Here is a 13,827-nt window from a genome sequence, read left to right as displayed (position 1 = left end):
GCTGAACTTAAACAAAAAAAGCCCGATTTTTTACTCTTCTGCACATGCGCGGGCCCTGGGATCTCAGAGAAACAAGAAAAAAGAAGAGAATAGCTCACCTGCATGTACCCTGGGCTGGTGCAATTTTCTGCTAATAGGAGCACCAGCCTGGTATCAGGTAAGTGAATACAATCACTGGGGGTGCCTGACATCATCTTCCATACTTTCTCTATACCACTGCCTGGTTGCCAGGGGCGCTGCTGCCTTGAGGTGAGAAACTTGCCTCAGGTGGCAGTGCCCAGCAAGTTACCAGGGGAGACAAAAATCCACTTCTGGGAACTTAAACAACCGAGCTATTGTGTTCTCTGCATTATAGATGCGGCTCCCATTGCCCCATCCCCTCTGAAGTGAAAAAGGTAAGAGCAAGGGGGGTGGCATAAACTGGTTACTGCTGGGTGGCAGGGTAAGGCAGACCTTAGCAACCATATACCTCCAAAAATCCTAAACTGCAGTGATGCTGAAAACAAATATTAAGACCAATTGCAAGTTGTCTAAAGCTGGCCATATAAATAAATTGAAAGAACACATATATAGCTCTGGCACACCTATAACTAATAAAATTTAACCTTTATTAAGAGGATACTAAAACATATTGGTTTAAAAAGATAGAAAAGCAAGAAAAAAGAATTTCTAAAATAGCTACCCTATGCCTTGTTTGTAGATTATACTGACATATCTGTGACAATCGTCACATTACTGCTCTCTTGAGGTTTCTGAAAAATTTCCTCAGATATTGTAACAAATGTAACAGTACATTCAGTGTAAGCAGTTCTGCTGATGCTATCGACTGGAACCTTTACTATGTTGCAAAGGACTGGTAATTGTATCAAAACGTTTAGCTCACTCGGTAGCGAGAGTATAAGGTAAGTTTTTAACCTGTTTATTTCACAGGGTTCTATAGTTCAAATCCCGGACCTCTCAAATTGCTGCACTCAACGTGTTTGCGTTTCTTTGTTGGTTTTGGCTTTTATTGTGTATTATTTCATTTTAGATAGAAGTATATAAACCCAAATCAGCTTGTGGCGTGCACGCCAAAACCAACAAAGAAACGCAAACACGTTAACAGTTACTAACTCTTTATTAGCAATACTTTGAGTGGCACAACTCGGGAGATCGGGGATTTGAACCTGTGAAATAAACAGGTCACAAACTTACCGTGCGCTCCTTTTCCCATGTGTTCTATACGAATCGGTTATACCTGCCGATTAATTGTACCAACAAACTAAAAACTATATATAATAAAATAATTAACTAACAAAGAAATGTGAACATGGAAAGAGTGAATAATTTTTCATCAGTAACACTTTGAGTGCAGCAATTTGAGAGGTCTGGGATTTGAACTATAGAACCCTGTGAAATAAACAGGTTAAAAACTTACCTTATACTCTCGCTACCGAGTGAGCTAAACATTTTGATACAATTACCAGTCCTTTGCAACATAGTAAAGGTTCCAGTCGATAGCATCAGCAGAACTGCTTACACTGAATGTACTGTTACATTTGTTACAATATCTGAGGAAATTTTTCAGAAACCTCAAGAGAGCAGTAATGTGACGATTGTCACAGATATGTCAGTATAATCTACAAACAAGGCATAGGGTAGCTATTTTAGAAATTCTTTTTTCTTGCTTTTCTATCTTTTTAAACCAATATGTTTTAGTATCCTCTTAATAAAGGTTAAATTTTATTAGTTATAGGTGTGCCAGAGCTATATATGTGTTCTTTCAATTTATTTAAATTTCCATTACACATCTGAGCACCCTATAGTAGAGTTGTAGTGCGAGGTTCTCTCTAAACATATACCTAAAGCTGGCCATACACACACCTTCCCATGTGAATCGACAACTTTCACAGGAAATGGCAGTGTCACCAACTTCTAAATATGTTTTCTTTCCTTCAGTCACACTTACAAAGTAGCTGATTAGGGTTGTCACAACTTAAAAAAAACACCTCCCCCTCTCATAGTTCCTAAATTGTCAAACAATACAAAGCCAAGCATTTCTTCCTTAATGTCTGCCTTCACTCTAAATGCATAGTCCGCATAACCATTTTTATATCATTGAATGCTATGGTAAGATCTGTGTTTTACCCAAGGGACCCAAAGCTGGTATAGAGTTAACTCAATAATTAATTTTTAATTACTATAGTCTATTGTAGAAAGAAGAATGCTGTATTAAAAATGATTATAGGGACCCACCCAGTGTTGGGTCTTCTTTTAAGACATACTGCTTTCTGTTTAAGGGATCATTTCTTTGTTTTTTCTCATTGTTGGCAGTAAGCCCAATCTTTTGTGAAAAGTGGAGGCAGTCGGTTGTTTTTTATATTGCTTTTTGTATGCAAGTGCCAAAATTTTACATTCAGCTACTCTTTTGCATAGAATTATTACACAGCCTTTTAAAGATGTGATTTTACATAGCATTCCTTGGCATTAAAACAATGAGGTAAAGTTTACTCTAAAGTCAGTTTTTAACACTGCTTTAAAAATATGCCCCAAAGACACCATGACTCAGTCAGTTGTCTTTTCAGATAATGAGCAATATATTCTTGTCTTTCTTTCACAGCTAAAATAAACTTTGGCTTGTAAGTGAGCTGGTATGGTCTGTGTAATTAAATAGGCTCAAAATACAGGTATGGGATCTGTTTCCTGGAAACCTTTTGTCCAGAAAGCAGGAAGGTCATCTCCCATAGTCATTTGAATCCAGTTATTATCATTTTCCAAATTGTTTAACAATCAGAATTTTGTCATTTCTAGTGTAGAAGGTGCAAATTTGCTTCCTGCACTAGCGTTACAAGCCACGCCCTTGACCTACGCTGAAGCTGTAATTGGCAGGCGTGGGGAAAAGTGTTAAAAGGTCCACCCCAGGGAAGAGAGGGGCACAGAATTTCCCCTGGGTCCCAAACCTGTACAAAGAAAACTAGTCTTCAACCTTAGAAGTACAATATAATGTAAGGCTATTGCATCTTTAACATATTATAAGGAAAGAATAATTCTTTAACCTAAATGAGTTTTGCTTGATGATGATGTTTTCATTAAATGCCATATTGGGCTAAAAAGTGTATGCAGAACAATTACCTTTTATACAGCTAGAAGTAATCTATTCAATTGTTACATCACTAATAATTTCTGTGTGTTCTAGTCACTCCTTGAAACAATGACTCAGGAATGCTACAAGACTTTTACACTTTATAGGTTATCTATTTAAAGTTGCACGGAAGTGACAACCTGGTCATGTGGATGTGACCGATATAGTAGATAACTCTCTTAGGCATCCACCAATAACAAATCTATATGGGTTAGGTGCAACTTTGAGCTCAGCTACTGTAGTGCAGGTCATAGAGTGCAATGCACTGCACACAAAAGAGATACATATGTGAACAATTTTCTGGTAAAACCAGTGCAATATTTTAAAAAAAGTGCTGATATTTTTGCCCATGACTGTACAAAAAAATATACATCTGACTCTGTCTGCTTTGATTCCAAATAATCAATGTATAAAGTTTTATTGTCACCGTAGAGCTTATTTGATTCCCCATTCATGTCACTGGTAAATAATATTGTTTACCAAATGTGAAGAGGGTTAGGAATCTTTTAAATTTATGTACAGAGAAAAAAATCCTTTGTTTTATACTGTGACGAGTGTGGGAAATCAATGTGCTTGAACAGCTATAAAGCCAAACTCTTTTGAACATATAATGTGCCAACACATGTACATTGCCAAACGAACTGATGGACATAGAGAAACCTGGGAGTGTGTGATGACTGGAAGTGTGTTTGCATTCCACTGACAAGAGTGCAAAGCATGTGAGTATGTGACTGAAAGCATGTATAGGGCACACTGACATCATCCATTCCCTGCTTGTGGATTATTAGTCAGCAGTAGATTGAAACAAGAGAGGCAATGTAATCTCCTCTATTTTTATCACAGTCTGCAGTCTGAAAAGCCTCAGTCTCTATTCTCATTGAACCGCCCTTAAGGTATATCCAGGTCAGATCTCTGGGGGAAGCACAACTATTATTATACTCGTAAATGCCAAGAATGTGAAACCATGAATGCAGTGCAAGTGTGTAGCTAAGTAACAGAACTCCTACAAAGGAACCATTATAGTACAGAGTAAGACTGGATATCATTCAGTCCTAATACAAGCCATGTTTTATATAAGTACAAGTTGTGTTTGACTCTTAACATAATAATCTTTAATTTGTTTTACCAACTATTTCTTATAGTGCAAAGAGTGGTTTCTGAACAGAAGTACTTGAGTATAATGAGACCAAATGCAATATAAAAGTAAGGGTTAACATGAAAGAGACAAATACCAACTGGTACAGATGGAAGTGGTTTCTCTCTGGAGAACAACTGATTTGTTAACTTTCTCTGCCAAGGCATTAAATAATAATAATTATCATAAATCAGTGATGACATCTGACAAGGCTAAAATATGTTAACTACATTTTGTCTGCATTTTATCTGTGCCATTAAATTGGTGTTGCTAGATGCATAGTGCAAATGTGGATGTCTTTAATCACAATTCCAGAAACTAGGCTGATACCCCATGCAGCGTTAGTCATCAGCGATAGATATCTGGTACCACAGGCGGCTAACTGCTCCAAAATGCCTTTCCACCGGCAACAATAGGAGTCAGCTGTGGAAAGGCCTACACATTGCTTCAGCTTTCCGAAATCACGTGAAGTTGGCTGCAAGAGGAAACTTTGCATGACTTTCGAAAACTGAAGCAATGAGTAGGCCTTTCCACCAACGACTCCTATTGTTGCCGGTGAAAAGGCATTTCAGAGTGGTTAGACACCAGCGATAGCAGAGATCTATCAGGCGACTAACTTGCTCCGTGGGGCATCAGCCTTAGGGAAATGACACACAGCTATTACAAAATAGACAATACTGATAATTGTCTCAACATATGTTTTAGCAGAGACAGTTCTCAGTTTTGTCTATGGCAGGGTATTTTCTGGTGTTTTGTAGCAGCATCAAGTAGCTGGCTACAAGTAGCTTTGTGTGTCAGACCTTAAGTTTTTATTTCCCTCTCCCCCTTTACAGGTGTAATTCTTCTTCTTTTTTATTTTTTTTACCGGAAAACATTGTGTGGTAATTACATTTGCACTGCTTTGACAATGACAAAAAGACTTTGAAGCCTTGAGCGGATATCTGAAGAATGTTAAGAATGTGTCACAAGGAGATAATAGTTCTTTTTCACGGCAGATGTTGCAATGAACTGAAATCCATTCTTCTAGCATTTAGACCAACTGTTACTTAATTCATTACAATCACTATAGGGGTCATTTATTTTCCACAGACAACGTGTGAAAAGTGGACTTCTGAACTCTGATGCAGTCACATTGACGCAGTTCTTTTACTACCTCCTTCTGCTGATTCAGCCCTGAACATAGATTTTGCTCGGGCGCCTTCAACGGGGCCCGATCAAAATCTTTTAACCTGCCCGATTGCCGAGTCGTCCGATATCTGCAGCCTTCTGCAATATCAGTCGCCTCGCCAAGTTGCCATACATGCACCGAATATCGTACGAAACAAGGTTTTGTACAATATTATCGGTGCGTGTATGGCCAGCTTTAGAGAGATGTCACCCCCGGCCTTTCCCCCCCCCCCCCAGCAACCAATCACCAGAACAATGGGAAGGTAGCAAGATAGCAGCTCCCAGTAGATATTAGAATAGCACTCAATAGTAAGAAATCCAAGTCTGGCTTGAGACTCCTCCAGTTACATGGGAGTAGGAGAAACAATAGGTTACCTGAAAGCAGTTCTAATATGTAGCGCTAGCTCCTTCTGAAAGCTCAGACTCAGGCACAATACACTGAGATGGTTGTATTTGTTGGTTCAAGAATAAAACTTTAAAAGGTAGAGTGAATTATTTGCTATTTAAACAGTGTAATGTAGAAATGAAAAGTATACCATAAAAATCATGACAGTATCCCTTTAACCAGAGAAACTTTTGTAGCCCAAAGCCATACTTTGCACTCTATGTTTATATTTAAGCCCTCTCCTTAGTGAACCTAACCCCTGTACACAGTTTCCTAAGGGTCAAAGTGTGACTTAAAGGCCACTTGACCTATGTAAGTAAAAAATAGCAACTAAATTATTTGACATTTGTTTTGCATTTACATCATGCAATGGCATATAATGATGCGCACACACACACACATCCTTTGGGATAAGGAATCCAACTTACGTAATAAATGTTTGTCAACAGGATGAAAGAGCAACACCACACAGGATGTGCTCAGGTATCCAGGGATAAACTAAGGTAATCTATTTTTTTTTTTTTTTAAACCAAATTGTTTTTTGAATAAAGGGCAAGTATTTTTAATGCAAAACAAACATATGAGTATTCTAGTTTCCTTTATATTGCACAATAGCAAGAAAGATCTGTAACCCAATAAGGGCACAAGCCTTTGCACATGTGACAAGGTAGCAGTCTTAATTTTATTACACATTATAACATTTCAACAGTGATCATAGTTTTCAAAACAGTGGGCATAAAGTGATTTCAATAGCTGTAGCATTCAGGGCAATGGCATACGAAAGATTTGTTGCCCATGTGCGAAACAAGCATATCCGTATTCTAGCTCCATTTATATTGCACAATAGCAAGGAAGATCTGTAACCCAATAAGGGCACAAACCATTGCACATGTGGCAAAGTAGCAGTTTAAATTCTATTACACATTATTATTACACATTATTCTATTACATATTATAACATTTTAACAGTGATCATAGTTTTCAAACCAGCGGGCATAGAGTCATTTCAATAGCTGTAGCATTGGGGGCAATGGCATATGGTAAGATTTATTGCCCATGGTTAAACCTTGCAATAACATTAGGATTTCTGTAAGTGAAACATAGAACTGGGTGATCTGGCTTAATTATAGGAAATTGCCTCTTTTTGCATATTCCTGTGATTAAGCCCTGTGTAATATGTTTTACTTGAGGTGATCCTAATGTTATGCTATGGCAAGAAATTTTTGGAGATTTGTATCCCGCAGTAATGCAGATTTAATTGGGGGTGAAAAATCTTATTTCTAATCTAATTTGCCCTAAGTAAGTAAACACTGCAGATATTTTACAGGTAAGAGCAACGGTACACAGGAAGATCTGTCACCCTCTGTAAAAATGCGCTACTGCAGGTGACAGATTTCTCCCCCTTAGTTAACATTTGAATTGCCACAAGTAAATGACATTATATAAGGCGATTCATTTGCATTTTCTCATGATTAAGCTGAATCGATGCATTTTTACTGCTGGCGACAGATCTCCCCATGTGTCATTCCCCTAATAGTATTCATTTGTTCATCTTAACTAAATGGAATACTGTGGCTCTTCATATTAATACTTTACTCTTCAATCTTTGCTGCTAATTGTCCTGGTAGGGTGGGGATTCTTCTATCGAATGGTGGTCCATTTCAGAGCTGGCCAGTAACAGACATTCAGGTTACCTGTACCTTTGGCCACTTTTGGCCGGTCAACTATGTTTTAATTTACACTAGAGTTTGATCATCTGAATCACTTAGTAGTGCCATCACATACCCCAATGGTCACTGGGGCAGTTGGAAAATGAATTGCTAGCTAAACAGTATACATTGTCAAGAACTAACCTCTGGAGTCTTTTGTATATTGTAGACATGAAGGCTTGTGTGTTTTAGAATAATACATTTGTTTGTAACTTGGTGGCCCAATGTCACTGTAACTAAATAAGGTATTGTTTTATGAATTCATTTGACTTTTTGCCTGGTTGAGTTAAAAAAGTGCAGACTTTAAACATTTGAACAACCTTTTAAAGAAACTATTAACTATTTGTTCAAGTGTAGTATAATCAAGAATAAAATGTTAACTTATGTTTAGGAAATGTCCCCCCTGTTACATGCTATGTAACTAGGTTATGTAGTATTCTGCATCTTTGTTTAAAAATACTCTAATAAGTAATATTAAATGACAAAGCAAGTTGTTAATTTGCCTTGGTGTGTAGTACTCGCCAGCCTTTCTCCAACCACCAGTGTTTGAGTGACAGCAGTGCATGGCCACCCACCTTTCTTACCATCAGGAGCATGACAAAGCAGCTTATGTCAGAAGATCTAATTTATTACACCTTTATTTAGAAAAGGTGTACCTTATGTATGTTTTACTAGTCCCTTACTAGTTTAACTACTAATTTATACCAGAGAAAGAAATACTCACCTTTAGAATATAGCATTACCATTTAGGCAGAATGCCTTTATCATGAAGCGGAATTGGAGCACTGGGCTTTTGGAAAACCATCTGCCTAGACTGCTAATCTAGAAAGTAGCATTGTCTGGTGACCTCAATAAAACAATCAGAGAGTTCATTAGAGTTTATGTTCTGCCTCCTTGTCATTTAGCTGTGAATATAAGTGGAGCAATAATGACTTGCTAAAAGCTTTTCCCATGTGCTTTCTTCCACCAAATAATGAAGGATTTTAACAGTTTAATATCTTACTGTAAATACTTAGTTCTCTGAAACTGCATCTTTATAAATGATAACAGGTTTAAAACCCTATATAACTAAGGAAATGAAACCGATATGGTGCTGTGAAGTATAAAACAAAGAAAGAGTGTTCCAGATAGTCAATGATTTGGTAGGTACTCACATCACTTTAAATAAACCATAGCAAAATGACATTTAATCTTGTGCAGTTTTAATATTGTAAATGGACAAAAGAGGAATTAAGTCAGGGTCCACCAGCACCAGGGGGTCCATAATCAGATCTTTTTAATGTTTGACTGATGTTTGACTGATGTTTGACTGATGTCCAGCACAGACCAGCACAGACCATTTTTTCATTGCCTAGTTTTACGTTCACCTGCCTGGGGTAGCTTTATCAGAAATTTCTTGAGGGCCCAACAATAAAAAAAAAACTTGTCTGGTCCACTGGTGCCTCAAAGCGATCCTGGCAGTAAGTATTTCAAAGAAGAATAATAAGCCAAACCATTGTAAAATCTTTTAAATCTTTAAGTATTCATTTTTTTCCCTGGTAAGGCCTCACCTTGAGTATGCAGTGCAGTTTTGGGCTTCAGTCCTTAAGAAGGATATTAATGAGCTGGAGAGAGTGTAAAGATGTGCAATTAAATGGTAAAGGGGATGGAAGATTTAAACTATGAAGTTAGACTGTTGAGGTTGGGGTTGTTTTCTCTGGAAAAAGAGACCCTTGTGAAGGAACTTGATTACTCTTTACAAGGACATTAGAGGGGATTATAGGGGGATGATTTTTTTTCCATAGAAATGATAAACACACCACAGGCCACACCTTTAGATTACAATAACGGAACTTTCATTTGAAGCAGCGTAGGTGATGATGTGATGGCAAATTCTAATAATGCCTTTAAGAGTGGATTGGATGATTTCTTGTGAAAGCTTAATATCCAAGGCTATTGTAATCTTAAGATCTAGAGTTAGTATAGATATGTGGTATATATAGTTTTTATATAATATGTTATATATATATATTAGTATATAGATAAGTCTGTATAATTGTGTGTATTTGTGCACTGGAGTTTGTTTGGAGTTAAACTTGATGTATTTTTTTCCACCCAACTTAACTACCGTATATACTCGAGTATAAGCCGAGATTTTCAGTACCAATAATGTGCTTAAAAAGGCACCCTCGACTTATACTCGAGTATATATGGTAGTTTACGTTCTGCGCTCCTGGACGTGCGCTCGCTCGCACCCCCACCCACCGGGGACGTTCGTTCGGCGCTCTGGAGGACAAGCACAACCCCCCCCTGCCGCCCCGTGGGCATATTTGTCTAATCTAAAGCACAGAGAGCGATTTCGCTACTTACACTACTGCTGTACGCAACCCCCCCTCGGGGCATATTTGTCTAATCTAAAGCGCAGGGAGCGCTTTCGCTACTTACACTACTGCTGTACGCTACTATTCGGTATCCATGGTTACGCGACGCTGAAACTTACGGCGCACATGGAGTCCAGCATGTCTGGAAGAGCTGGCTGTCTTTTTGGGCGAAGACACAGAAGAGGAAAATTGTAAGTTACACATTGGTAGTAATATAACTATAAGGAACTCGTTGTTGTGGTATGGTTGCTGTCTTGGCATTTGGATATCACTGCTTGGGGGTGGGGTTACTGGTCCCTCTTATATTTATTAAATTGTAGAAAGCTGTTTGTTTGTAGGTTTGTGTTTATTTATGGTTAAGGGAGCTGTCATACTGTTATTCTCCTTCATAGACTCCTGAGGCAAAGTGGGCTCCAGTTGCTATATTGGTATGATGCATGTTGGAAGGAGCTTACAATCTTAACCTATCACCTTCCCTTTCACTGCCATTTCAGAGCCCAGTACAGGTTCAGTTTAATCCTTTTATGTGCTATGTCTTTTACTGCCACGTTATAGACATTCAGAATACTGCACATAAAATTTTGGGATAACATCTATACATGTGAATATATATATATTTCCCTGCATTTGCATGCTCTAGGAAGTACATTTTGTTTCCCTTTCAGGCTGCAGTTATGGAGCCGGAGTTTCTAGATAAACTAAAACTTGTGATTCTACATCACTCACCCCAAAAAGTATACGGAACTATATAAGAATTAAATAACAAATTTACACATCACAATTTCAATATGTATGTAAAATTAAATGAGATATTAACGTGTACAACCTTGCATATGGTTATCTTAGGTTGGATGCGCCTCATTTTCCAGCCCATATCTTGTGTTTATTAATATGGTAGTCATGTAAGCACTTGTGAGTGTCCTTTTATTAAATAATTTGATTATTGAAACTTAGCAGTAGCGGCTGCATTTCCCACCCTAGGCTTATACTCGAGTCAATAAGTTTTTCCAGTTTTCTTAGGTAAAATTAGGTACCTCGGCTTATACTCGGATCGGCTTATACTCGAGTATATACGGTATGTAATATACAAAATGATGAAATTTAGATGCATGACCAGATAGTTCCATAGAGCTCTTGCCATTTCCTTATCCAACATTTTAGAAATACATTTGCATCTTTCTTAAGGTTACTACAGATCCCACTACTTTACATCTCTATTATTTCCTATTGCAAAGTGATAAGTGTTTAAAGACTGTTTTACAATTACTTTCCAAAAACATAAGAATATTAAGCTTGGTATAGTGCTAATCTTAAATGTCAACAAATACCAAAATTGCTAGGTGTCCCTATAGATCTGTTTAAATATTTCATAATATTTATGTAGCTGTATTGAATAAATGGCCTTGGAGGTCAAATGTTGGTCATGGAGAGTCAGATGACACAGATACATACTGTCACGTTCTTGATGTAAAACAGGAAGTTTTAATATGACCTAGATATATTCCAGACGGCAAAGCATTATTGAAAAGCCATGGTTTATTGTCCATTACAAATATATAGTGAGAAAATGAACAACAACAATTTAATTCGTCTGATTTCTTACTATCATTACAGAACTTGCTAAAGATTACTATACAACAGGTGACAGCACATTAAAATATAACATTTAGCTTCTGCAAGTATTTTCATGGCTGGGACAAAACTGCTAAAAACAGCAGAAATTATCAGGAAAACTGCTTCTCAGAACACCAGTAAAGCTTAAGAATACTTAATTTAGGTCCTTCCAGGGGAGTAATGATAGGTACTAGAGATTTTGCAGTATGACTTGCTGTCTCTATCCTCCATTGTCTCACTTCTATTCATGAGCCTGTAATTGTATAAGCAAAAAAGCCTCAAGAGCATTGTATTATTTAGAAGCTAATGATGTGGCTTAGAATATGTATATTCCGGGTAAACATTGGAGAAGTTGTTATTTATACAAGTATAGGATGTATTATCCAGAATCCTTGGGCCCTGAGGTTTTCTGAATGAGGGATCTTTCTATAATTTGGATCACCATACTTTACCTTGTTTATAAAATCATTTAAACATTAAATAATAGGATTGTTTTGGCATCAAAATGGATTCATGCAACTCAGTTACGATCAAGTACAAGCTACTGTTTTATTATTACGGAGAGAAAGGAAATCATTTTAAAAAATTAGAATCATTTGCTTATAATGGAGTCTGTGGGAGATAGCCTTCCCCTAATTCTCAGTATATATAATCAGTGGTTTACAGTTTTCTTTTTTACAGACAAAATAATGTATGTCCCTCTTATATATCTCATTCAATTTGTTTTAATATCATCTTTTCCTAAAGGTCTTGCTGGATTTAGCTCAGATCCCATTGTGCTCTAAAGTGCAGTATAGATATGGGACAGGTTATCCAGAATGCTCAGGACCTGGGGTTTTCTGGATAAGGGATCTTTCTGTAATTTGGATCTCCATTCCTTAAATCTTCTAAAAATTGTTTAAACACCTCCAATAACGATTAATTCTATCTTAGGTGGGACCAAGTACAAGTACTGTTTTATTATTACAGAGAAAAAGGAAATCATTTTCAAATATTTGAATTATTTGCTTATTATGGAGTCTATGGGAGATGGCCTTTCCGTAATTTGGAAATTTCTGGATAACGGGTTTCCGGATAACGGATCCCATACCTGTATTGACATACATCTGTAGGAATATCTAAAGAGTAATAGGAAATGCTGCAAGTATTTCATGTATGTCATAGGTATACTGTATGCAAAAAAACCCGCACTATCGCAATGCGTTATTTACCTCGCATTGCGTTAATTCGTGCATAGAAATGATACTAACGCATGATTCACAAACACATATGAAGCGTTAAATGCACTAAATATCGCATTAGTCTGTGCGAATATTAACACCTACTTGGGGCAGGCAGTACTTAAACTTGTGGTTCGTGAGCTTTTGGCAACACAACAAGGACTTTGCAGTGGGATTTTTTCAAGTATGTGTTGGCCCTAGAGTGATGCATCCTCCAGTTTTCAGGGAAATGGTAATTTTCAGAACATTAGTTTTCTGAAAGTAATGCTTACGTGCGTAAAATCGTGTGCTAATATAGCAAGCAGCGAAATATATCGTGTGCAGCGGGAAATAACGCACACGGTGAAAATTAACGCAAGAAAAACGCTCATCACGAGTTAAATAGTGAATCAAGCGTTAATTCACAAAAAATAAGAAGTGCTAAAATTTTTAATGCATGCTATAAATAGCGCTCATTTTATCGCCCTTTAGTGAATCAACCCCACTATGTTTTGTCATGGAACGGAAATACTTCCATGCATGTCTGCAAACCATATAGATAGGTTATATGAAAAAAAAGTTGTATTAATGTAATAGTTCACCTTTAAATGATAGCTTCTAGCAAGGAAAATACCATTACATGATTGATACTGGCTGTATTCCTGCTGAGCAATGAAGCTGTAACATTTCCCCACAGGCCCTCTGTTCCAACAGATACCAACCAGCCTGGTTTGATTTAATGAATGCAGCACTACTCAGCATTCTCGGTGAGCTCTGAGGTGGTGATGTGACAAAACACACGTATCAAGCTCTCCCTGTTCCACACACAGAAAGAAATAACCGCCAACAAAAATGTGCTGCTTTGTGTGCTGCCTTGGCTGGACAGTCTGCCTCTTTTACTGGGTAATTTGTATATGCTCTTCCAGCATCAATCTTAAATGAAAGAGGAGAAAAGTAAAGAAAGGGAGAAAGAGAAGTAATGAGAGGGAAAAGTAAACAAAGGCAAGAAAGAGAATAAGAGAAATGAGAGAAAGGGAGCAAAAGAGATAAAAAGAGAGAAAGAAAGAGAGAAAGAAAACAACAATAATCTAAACCAAGAGTAGTTTGAATCCCACTGGAAATCATTCTGATACTCAA

The 13,827-nt window shown here is 37.3% G+C and overlaps 1 long non-coding RNA gene across 2 annotated transcripts in view; it reads left to right on the top strand.

Annotated features, from left to right (window-relative positions):
• LOC105946852 overlaps positions 1-13,827 on the top strand; it is a 209,489-nt gene that overhangs the window by 1,701 nt on the left and 193,961 nt on the right. The window contains exon 2 of one of the 2 annotated variants that reach the window (XR_001170337.3): positions 6,258-6,311. The exons of the other annotated variant lie outside the window; for it this stretch is intronic. This is a non-coding gene — a long non-coding RNA (uncharacterized LOC105946852). The remainder of the gene's footprint in view (positions 1-6,257; positions 6,312-13,827) is intronic. 2 annotated transcript variants of the gene reach the window in all.

Source organism: Xenopus tropicalis, chromosome 3 (assembly GCF_000004195.4).
Source record: "Xenopus tropicalis strain Nigerian chromosome 3, UCB_Xtro_10.0, whole genome shotgun sequence".
Lineage (NCBI taxonomy): Eukaryota > Metazoa > Chordata > Amphibia > Anura > Pipidae > Xenopus > Xenopus tropicalis.
This window is presented reverse-complemented; position numbering and strand designations above follow the sequence as displayed.